Source organism: Orussus abietinus, unplaced genomic scaffold, assembly GCF_000612105.2.
Source record: "Orussus abietinus isolate OABI.00-Male unplaced genomic scaffold, Oabi_2.0 scaffold1, whole genome shotgun sequence".
Lineage (NCBI taxonomy): Eukaryota > Metazoa > Arthropoda > Insecta > Hymenoptera > Orussidae > Orussus > Orussus abietinus.
The window spans coordinates 2,730,701-2,740,334 of record NW_019396017.1 but is presented as its reverse complement, the minus strand read 5'-3'; positions in this window follow the sequence as shown (position 1 = coordinate 2,740,334).

Sequence of the window (9,634 nt, the reverse complement as noted above, 5' to 3'; positions counted from 1 at the left end):
CTAAGATCATGCATCGATCGTTCTCCAATTGATGAGGCATCATCATCAAGGCCTAAGGTCTCCTTTTTCGAGTGCATCGAGTGTATCGAGAGATCGTATCGAGGCCTTGGTCTGCCTTTACTCCTGTTCTTGACTTTCCATTTTGATCTCACGTCAGAGATAAAATGACGCAAGTAATTGTTCATGAATATATTTGACTTAATTCGGGGATACGGATCCGACATGGCGTCATTGAATTTCAGAGTTCCTAAACCCACCAACCTTGGTAATTAAATTTTCACCTGGACAGCCACGCGAGTACATAACAATCGCAAATGACACGATGCAGGAATTATTGATTTCTGGGTCTGGAATGGCCTTTCAAAAATTGCCCAGATTTTCGGAAATTCGGGCGCAGCGCCCTATTGTCCCCGTGTCATCGATAGTTTGGAATTCAATACGAGCGATCGAGATCGGCCTAATTTATCCGGCAGCTGGTGCATCTCGGCCAATTGTAAAGAGAGCACTCCAAACCAGTCAACTGGCATTTGATAATTGGTAGGTGTTCGATCGATCAAACACGGTGCGTGTTTCGCAATTACATTTCGCTCCGTGGACTCGTCAGCAGCCGCCATTACCCCTCTATCGGTAAATTAATTTTCCCGTCATTACCGGAGGTCAGGGAAGGGGGTAACCTCATCCCGGCATTGTCCCTCGGAAATGGCGACGCGATTCATAACCACTCGTAATCCCATAAAAATTTCGAGAAAAACCTGTCCCCGGCTCTCCGTAGAATTTTCACCTTCTTAAGCGAGGATCGAGAGAGACGCGAAAAGAAATTCCTCATCAAGTACCCTGGCATAAATTAACATAATGTCATTAGCCCGCGGGGTAACGCGTGTAATGACGAATCCGTCATTAAGTACGTTCGCGGGTATTTCACTTCGAGGTGTCTTTCATTCCTTGTCCAATCTCGCGAGCGATAATCTATTCCCGTCGAAACGCCATTATTGGACCTTCTCACAACGATGCTCTTTCGTAATCACACTAATTACCATTTATATATGCGGGATAAAAAAAAAACGTTTTACGCGACGATGACACACGGGAAGGATCAACGAACCGAACGTTTACCACTTTCTTCTCGGCTGATCGTGACGACCGGTTCCCCTTTTGCTTTCGACTCTAGTAATAGCAAGTCGATATTCGAAATCTGACAAATTTTCTCCGATTAATAACAAAATTAAGCAACTTTTGGCCGATTCGAAATTTCCCCTCCCCCGACTTGCACGCCGTTAAATATTTTCCAAATATTTATATCCTCACTTTGAACAGCCTCATTTTCGGTAAGACGGCACACGATGGCCTACCTTAAAATTCCCTGACAATTTAGACTCTGATTTTCCAAAATGGAATTTTCCATTACGTATATCGACTTTGCCATCCAGGGTAAATAACGATCTGTTTGCAGGGTACTCGGACCGTGGAAAGCCAGGGTGGTAAAAAACAATTCTCATGACGCCCTTTCGAAAGGGTTGTCGAGCATGCCTGAGGGATTTCAAGGAAGACGCAACAATCGCATACCCGCTGTTCCTCATTTACATCGTAATCGCAAAAAACAGCAAGCCGCGAAATGACTTTCTTGAAAAGTGCATTCCGGTACGAGAACCGTCATATATTTTTCCCTCGTTACATCACGAAACGGGGGGAAGACATTTTTGCGGATGAATTTTCGCGTCGAAGTTCAACATTGAGAGGATTTTAATTTTCCTCTGTTTTTGGTTTTTTATGTTTTTTTTTTCCGGGGTCCTTCGAGAGCCCGTTGTCGATCGCCGTCCATTCCGCGGGAAAACCGCGTTCGCGGAATCGCCGGCGTGCGCTCCCCGTGGTACTTTTCTCATTTGCATCGAAATCGTGGAACCGGCAAGCCCTCGAACGTACGTCCTCGAAGAGCTCCTCCGTTTCTCCCTCGACAAGCGATTCCGCGGCGGAATTTCCGCACGCGGAGAACTCGAAAAACGAGGGGCACTTTTGCGAGCCCAGTCCCGCCGAATCTTGACAAACCCGAGCCAGTTTACGGCGCCGTCCTATGCATTATGCATTTTAGTGCATCTCTGGGAGTCGTTCCGTAACTATGCGGACACCTGAAAATTGCAACGTGCATGCGGATGCACCGGGAGATAACGCGAATCGCAGGCGTTCCATTGCTATCTATTATTAAGAATTAAATTGTTCGAAGAGTTGTCGCGACTTTTGCAATTCAAGTCTCCGAAGCCTCGCTTCTTTGCGAGAAGTTACGTTCTCCATTTTTTAGATACTTGGGTTTCTCTTTTTTTTTCCATGCTTTGGAAATTTTTAGCGCGCTCTTCGCGGTGCCCTTTGATGCCGTCGCAATTTTAAACTGCGAAAACCGCGATGACTTCTGGATAAGTTAATCCTACGGAGTTAATCCCGATTTTCCAGGCTGGTATCAATTTGCGTTTCTCCCGATTACTTGCGGAAGAGGTTGCCGAAGTAATTTGCTCCTCAAACAAAGGAGCCGAGCTCGACACGGTCACGAGTCGAAATCAGACATCGTGGGACCGGAGGATCCCCGGCATTATTTCAATTTGCCTAAACTCCGTAATCAGAGTCGAGTTGGTTCCGCCCCGGGGTTCCTCTTCGGCATCGAGATGCCAGGAGAAGCCCCGAAGAGACGGCACCACCCGAGACGATGGACCTTCTCCGAACGATCACAAGATCTCATCCCCTAGAAGAATGAATTCTTAGCATATTCCATCGTTCCTCTCGCAAACCCGTTGATAAAAATAAAAAAAAAAAACTGCCCATGTCTTGCAAATAAACGAACCACTTTATTAATCCATAAACCGCCCGTCATCGTTCGGCCCTTCTCCTGGAATTATTAAAATAAAAAATGAATGGAATTATTTCCAAAATTCACAGGATAAGATATCAGTTTGCGAAGTCCTGGAACATCCTAAGGATGTGATATGGTGTATCGCCGCGATAACCGGAATTTTCAATAGACAATCGATTTTCGGGATATGCAAATGGACAGCCTCGACGAGACGTGGGGGGGTTCCTTGAAAGCCGCGACTGGGCGTTCTTCTTCGGGGTGCTCTTCGAGGTATACTTCATGGCTGCAGTCCGAACAGGGACTGGACAGGAATTTTTTTTTTCCCTTTCCTCTCGCATTTTACAGCATAACCCATTTGCGCGTCCCCCGTTACGGCGCGCCGTATATCACGGTTATACAACCCGCGGGAAAAGGGCGGGCGTAACGGAGAAAATTAAATACCGCCCGGGCGGAAATCGGTCGCAGCACAGCTTGGCGACAATTCGTAATCCCCGCAAGTGGAATTAATATAACCGCTTTGTCCCACCTTTTTCATTTTGGCATAGCCCGTCAAGCCCCCGCGCACGCGTTCTAAGGCTCGACTCGACATAGATTCGAAAAACCCCATCAGAAGTTCTACGGATTGCCGGCAGGATTTTAATCCGAAACAAATACCGCAGAATTCGTATATTCATTATTCAGCGGATTTTCCGGATCGATGCCGAAGGTGATTACGAATTAATTACCGAGATGCTCGATTCAAGACTCGGCATCCGAGAACGTCCCCGTAGAAATGGCGACGATCAGTGTCTTATCCTAAATCCTCATTTTCCAACATATTCTCCCGACCGATGCAGATTACGAATTAATTTCCGAGCTGCCTCGATTCAAGACTCGGTACTCGTTGGCATCCGAGTAAAAATGGCGTAAATCGGTGCCCCCCTCGGTTCCTTTGCATAAGAAATTTTCGCAATCGGCACCCAATCGGCGGCTTCGGTGTCTTGACGTAACCCTCGACGTCGGACGTAATAATTTGCCGTAAGAATTCGCAACTAGCCGACGTTCATTAGGGTGCCCACTTAGAGTTGCGACATCCGAAGCTCTCGTTATAAGTGGCTGAAAAGTCATCCGAATTGTCGAGGGGTAGGGGGGGGGGGGGAAATGTCGGAGATCGCCGGGAGTTTTTCTGCCGTACTAATTGCCCGGGGCCATTACACGCGACGTCAAAGAGGGACATTTTCCTAATGGCCCTTCGTGTGTCGTCGGGAATTTCCTACGTCCAGGGCAAATAATTAGCAGGGACAAGTAATTGGTCCGGGTTACAAAGCGACACCGGCGCGTGCTGCATTCGCGAAGTGCACCCCCGAAAGGACCCCCCGCGAGGGGGTCGACACTCGCCCCGGAAAAACGGGGATCGATTGCAAGGGCCAAATAGGAGTCTCGTTTATTTCCCCCGATTCTGCTCGACTCTGGGGGACTGAATTTTTCACGCGACCCTGCACCTACACGGGAGGCCTCAGATCCTGAAGAGCACCTCGACGAAACTACCCCGAGGGGAGGAACGACTCCTCCAGGGATCCCGATTTAAACGAATCGCCCTGGAAAATGGCGACGAGGGCCCGAATTGACTCGCGGAAAGCTTTGAGCGACGAACGGGCACTTTGAAGCTCCAACCTCCACCTGGACTGCGTTTAGGTAAAAGGGATAGAAAAAATAGAAAATGAAAATCAAGCCCCACTTCCAGCGCGTTTCGGACTCTAACTTACATGCACCTAAAAAAGAAAAAAAAAATCTGGGAAGATTGAACATTAATATGCTGGACTTTTTTATCATACATATATAAAGGGGATGATTTTGGAGCAGAACGTTACTCGGCAAGGGTAGGATTTCACGGGGTGCACGTTTCAAATCTCCTCGAAAAGGAGGAAACTGAGCAAGATGAAAATTAAAGGGGCTGGAATTTTTTTAAGTATTTTCTTTTTTTAAGGGGTGATTTTCGAACAGGATGTTACTCGATGAGGGCGGAATGGGGGAACGAGTGAGCCAACGAGGGAATCGCGTTACCCGGGGGTAACGAATAGCCTCGAAGAATGGTCAGCTTTTCCCCCGAAAAAAGGGAAGAGGGGGCGAAAAGCTCGGTCGTGACCTACGACCCTCCCCGAGCTTTTCAGCGGTACCAACGTTCTCCCCTGGAAAAACTTTACTCGTACACCAACGTGGCCGATCGTTGCTCGGCGAACCGCGAATGAACTCGTACTCCTCACCAAGACCCCGCAGATAAATTCGGTCAGAGCGAAAGAAAAATAAGAAAGCTAAAAAAGTGTTAAAATACGCAAACAGCGAGTGTCCAGCCACTTTCTCGAGCGACTCTCGCTTTCGGAAGCAGCGTGGGTGGTTCAGCAATTTCTCAATATCTCGATAATCCCGTAAACCGGAAACGCGATGGGTCGATCCCGACTTTCTAATCCTGCGAGAGGATTTCCATGACTTTCCAGTGATAAGAAGAAAAAAATGGAATTGCCGTTAAAATTCGATGGTAATCATTTTCTGGGGAGTCTTATTGTCCATTGGAATTGACAAGGGAATCGGTGTATCCAAATTGTGAATTTATTTTCGCTAAGGATTGGAAGCCTTTAAAGGGGGAGGGAAAATCGGGGGCCATTAGGGATAATTGAATTTCTCCTATCTCGAAATGATTTCGAGCCCTCGTCAAGCCTCCCGGGCGCGGAGGTGGTGAATAACGAAATTGCGCGGCCGAGTGGAATAGTGAGGTTCTTTATTGCGGCAATATAAAAGTGCTGCACGGAAACTTCGACTCCACTTCCAGCTTACCCACTGTTACCTCTTATACAGACTCCACCTCGACGAGGACTCCCCTTTGCCCCGTTGTCCCAGTATTCCGGGCATTCCGGAGGGCTACGCTCGATTAATGAAAACTTCTCCCCGGGAAATCTCCAGGACAGTCTGATAATTGCTCGAAAGCTTCGTTAAGAGAGCTGCAAGCTCGGAATTAATACGAGAACCCGATTTGCATCGATCGGACCTCGTCGAGTTTCCCCGACGAATCGGTCCGATCTTCGTTTCCACCCCTGAAAATCCCTCCGATAAAACATGCCGAAGTGAAATTAAAACCAGAGTGTAATAATTGTTAAAAATTCCCCGCCTAGAAGACCCTCGCAGCCCCCGTGAGAAAAGCTCCATTGAACCGAAGAAATATTTCGTCAATTCAATGAACAATTATCTGACCGGAATAAACCCGAATAAATAGGGTGAAACATTAATTCGGAATTATGACAATTTATTTGACTGACATAATTATCCTTCAAATTAGCGAAAGGTTTTTCTTCGGTACCATTCACCATCCCCTGGGTAAATGAATTTTCTTTACCCTTGGTGCATTGATTAGCATCAGCTGATCGAATTAATTATTTTTAGGGATGCTCTATTTGAAGTGCACCCCTTTAAATTGATGCCGCCAGGAGTTTGAGTTTAATGGTCGATCCCTGGAAATTAGTGATCTTTTTCGCTTTAGTCCCGAAGATATGACCCCAAGTACTCGGAGTGAACTGGATGGGAAGACTCGGCCATTGTTCTCGGCCATCGTCACCTTCGACGTTCACCGGCGACCTAAAATTTCGTTTTGAGGGCGCTCTCTCCCCCTCGTGACGAAAACCCGATTACACGGGTTCACAACGAGCCCGTGTACCCCTAGAATAATTCGAATCGCATGGCGGGTCTTGCTCGCCTTACATCCGCGCGGAGGGAAGGAGAGCGCCTCGCCATTTGCATAATATGGGAATCGCTCCTGAGGCCGGGCTATTGTTCGAATCCGTCTGTGCGCCCAGATTAGTATGTGAGAAGATTCGAGGAGCGGAAGAACATCCGAATACGTAACCCGGCCATAATAATTACGTTCCCGTTTCGATGCTCCCGAGAAAGAGGGACTTGGGCAACGCCGAAGTTTTCGGCCCCCGAGGGGAGATAATGCATTTTCACCCTCGACGTTCATTCGGCGGCCTGGGTTCGATTCGACTTCATTTCTTGGGAACCATAATTAAAAAAATATATAACCAGCCGAAATCGCGCGGATCGAGGCACGTCAAAATGACTACGATCCTCTATTCACAAAGAAAATAAAAAAAAAAAAAAGGGGGATGATCTTGTCATTTATAACATCGCAATTGATCAACCCTATGCGTCCTAAACACCCGTGAATGTATCCGACATTTGGTCCAATATCGCCCGCACGTGCGGAGGAATTTCGCCCATATGACAACGTGAAAAGGGATCCATATACTGAAAGGATTGAACATTTGAAATGAAGAGTTGGTGCCTAAGGATGATTACGACTAATACGAATTCGATTGTCCACTACGAAAAAAGAATTCATTGAACCACAGAAATATATCGTTAATTCGAAGAATAATAATTTCACTGAAATAAATCGTCATAATTCCGAGTAAACGGTGCATCCGATTTCTTCGAGTTTATTCGAGGGAAATAATTGTTCATTGAATTGATAAAATATTTTTGCTGGTTCGTTGACATTTTTTTTCCTTTTTTTCCCTCGGCGTTTCGATTAAGGGACAATTTTAAGGGCGGAAGCAAACGGCAGGGGTGAAAACCCGGTGATTTCTGAGATCCGGGGAAAAGGTGAAGTTTGTTCCTCGAGTGGCAACGTAACGAGTCCGTAACGTCAAACGGACGTCGTTACTTCTCTTTTACTAGGCGTCTGTTCCGATCCGTTATGAGCGCTCGGCTCGCCGTTAAGACCAGAGAATACCGCCATTTCTGGGTCGTTGTTGCCCCGAGAATTGCCGGGCCGCGATTCGCCCCGCTAATTAACGACGTCGACTTCGAGTCCGTCATCGTTAAACGGCGTTGGGGATGGAACTCACGTTACCTTCCCTGAGAGGAGACGTCGAGGTCCGTCGAGTCTCGGAGGGTCCGAATCGGCACTTACGAGCTCCATAAATGTTAGCACGCGTATCACGGAATTTACCGATGATTAAACACTAGGACATGAACATCGGACCTAGAAACGACACGTAACAATTACTAATCGATAACAAAGCTCTATAAATGCCTCTACGTATACCATACAAATAACGAATAATTAAATGGTGCAATCAAAGTAAATCATATTAAAAGCGATGTGGATATGCGATATATACGTTAAAAAAAATAGATAACGCCATGGAATGAAGTTAACAGGGTAAAGAGATACTCCACGGTGTAATCTATTGTACAAGATCGAGACGACATAATCGGGGTCGCGAAACTCCCCAATTTCATGAATCGTGAATTCACCAAGGCAATTAACGGCGACCACGCGACACGACTTCGAGCCTGTCGTTAAACGACGAGGAGAAATCTCGTGCGGTTGCTTTCAAGAAGAACACGATTTAGTGGGATAGGTCAGGTGAGACGATCCTGGAGTCTGTAGGGGGAGATTAAAGACCGATTGGGAGGGCCCTCGAAAAGTCAACGAGAAAATTGCCTGGGGAGGGGACAAGGTGGGACTGGATGGAGGGGTCCTTTTAATGAGACCCGTTGAAGAAGTTGCTCCCGAAAAGCGAATAACTGGCACGAGAGCCGAAAGCCAGGAAGAGAGCTCGCCGATCGTCATAATCGGTTTCGACCGGTGGCCAGGAAAGGGAGCCGGCAATTATCCCTGGACAGAAAATGCCAACTCGCTCCCAGTGGTCTCTATCCCGGACTTTCTCGCCGATATTGTGAAGTAAAGTAATCACCCACGCGGTTGCGACACCGAGGCTCATCCCCAAGTTGGCCAACATCCTCGGCCGTGAAATCCTGGAGAAGTGCTCCCAGATATCTCATTGACGAGACTAGAAAAATCTACGAGAAAATTGGAAGAAAAAATACAAGGGTAGTTGCGAAATTAAATAACGAGATGAAATATTAGGGTAGATCGATATCAACGATACTGTAAGACGGCGTGATTGTACACGTCATGATTGACGAGACTACAAAATTCGATTATAAAATTAAAAAAAAAAATACAAGGGTCCTTGTTAAATTAATTAACGATATGGAATATTAGGGTAAAGCGATGTTAATGATATTGCGAGACGGCGTGATTATACACTTCATGATATCAAGGCTTATTGACGAAGTTGGCCAACATCGATTCGAGTATTCGAAAATTAGTAAGAAAAATACCGAGGTCATTTTTAAATTGCATAACGAGATGGAGTACTAGAGAAAGTAAAAATTGATGGTAATCAAATGAAGAAAAAGGGTTAGGGGAAGTCGGTGGAATTAGTTCCGTGCGATAAGAAACAGGGATTTGGAGACCAAGTCTTGCTTAACGGCAATTAGACCGCCCCTTCTCGCAGGGGTCAAAGGATAATTCCAGGGCAAGAGCTCCGTCTTGACCCCGAAAAGTGACCAGACTCGGGCTGCATACTTTGTCTAATTACCGACTCCGGCAAGCAATTTATGCCCACCGAACCGCGGTAGCCATTGTGGCAATTCGATTCGCCAGTTTCGATCCCGGAAGCCGGGCAACTTCCGGGATACAGCCTGATATCCCGAATTTCCGGAGAGTTTCTACGTGACCCCCGCGATGGCGTAATATCGCATCGACGTATCCTCGTAAAGGGGTCTTGGAAAAGGTCAAAAAAGACAATTGACCCTCGGTACATTGTCTGGTAATGGCGACTTCGAGCTGTAACTCGAAGGGGGGAAACGAGGCTGGGGAGGAATTTCATCCCCCGGGGCGCTGCTCCTTCGAGCTCCACATTAAGAATACATAAGAATAATTGTATGCAAATGACGGCGGGTCGCGAGGGGGGG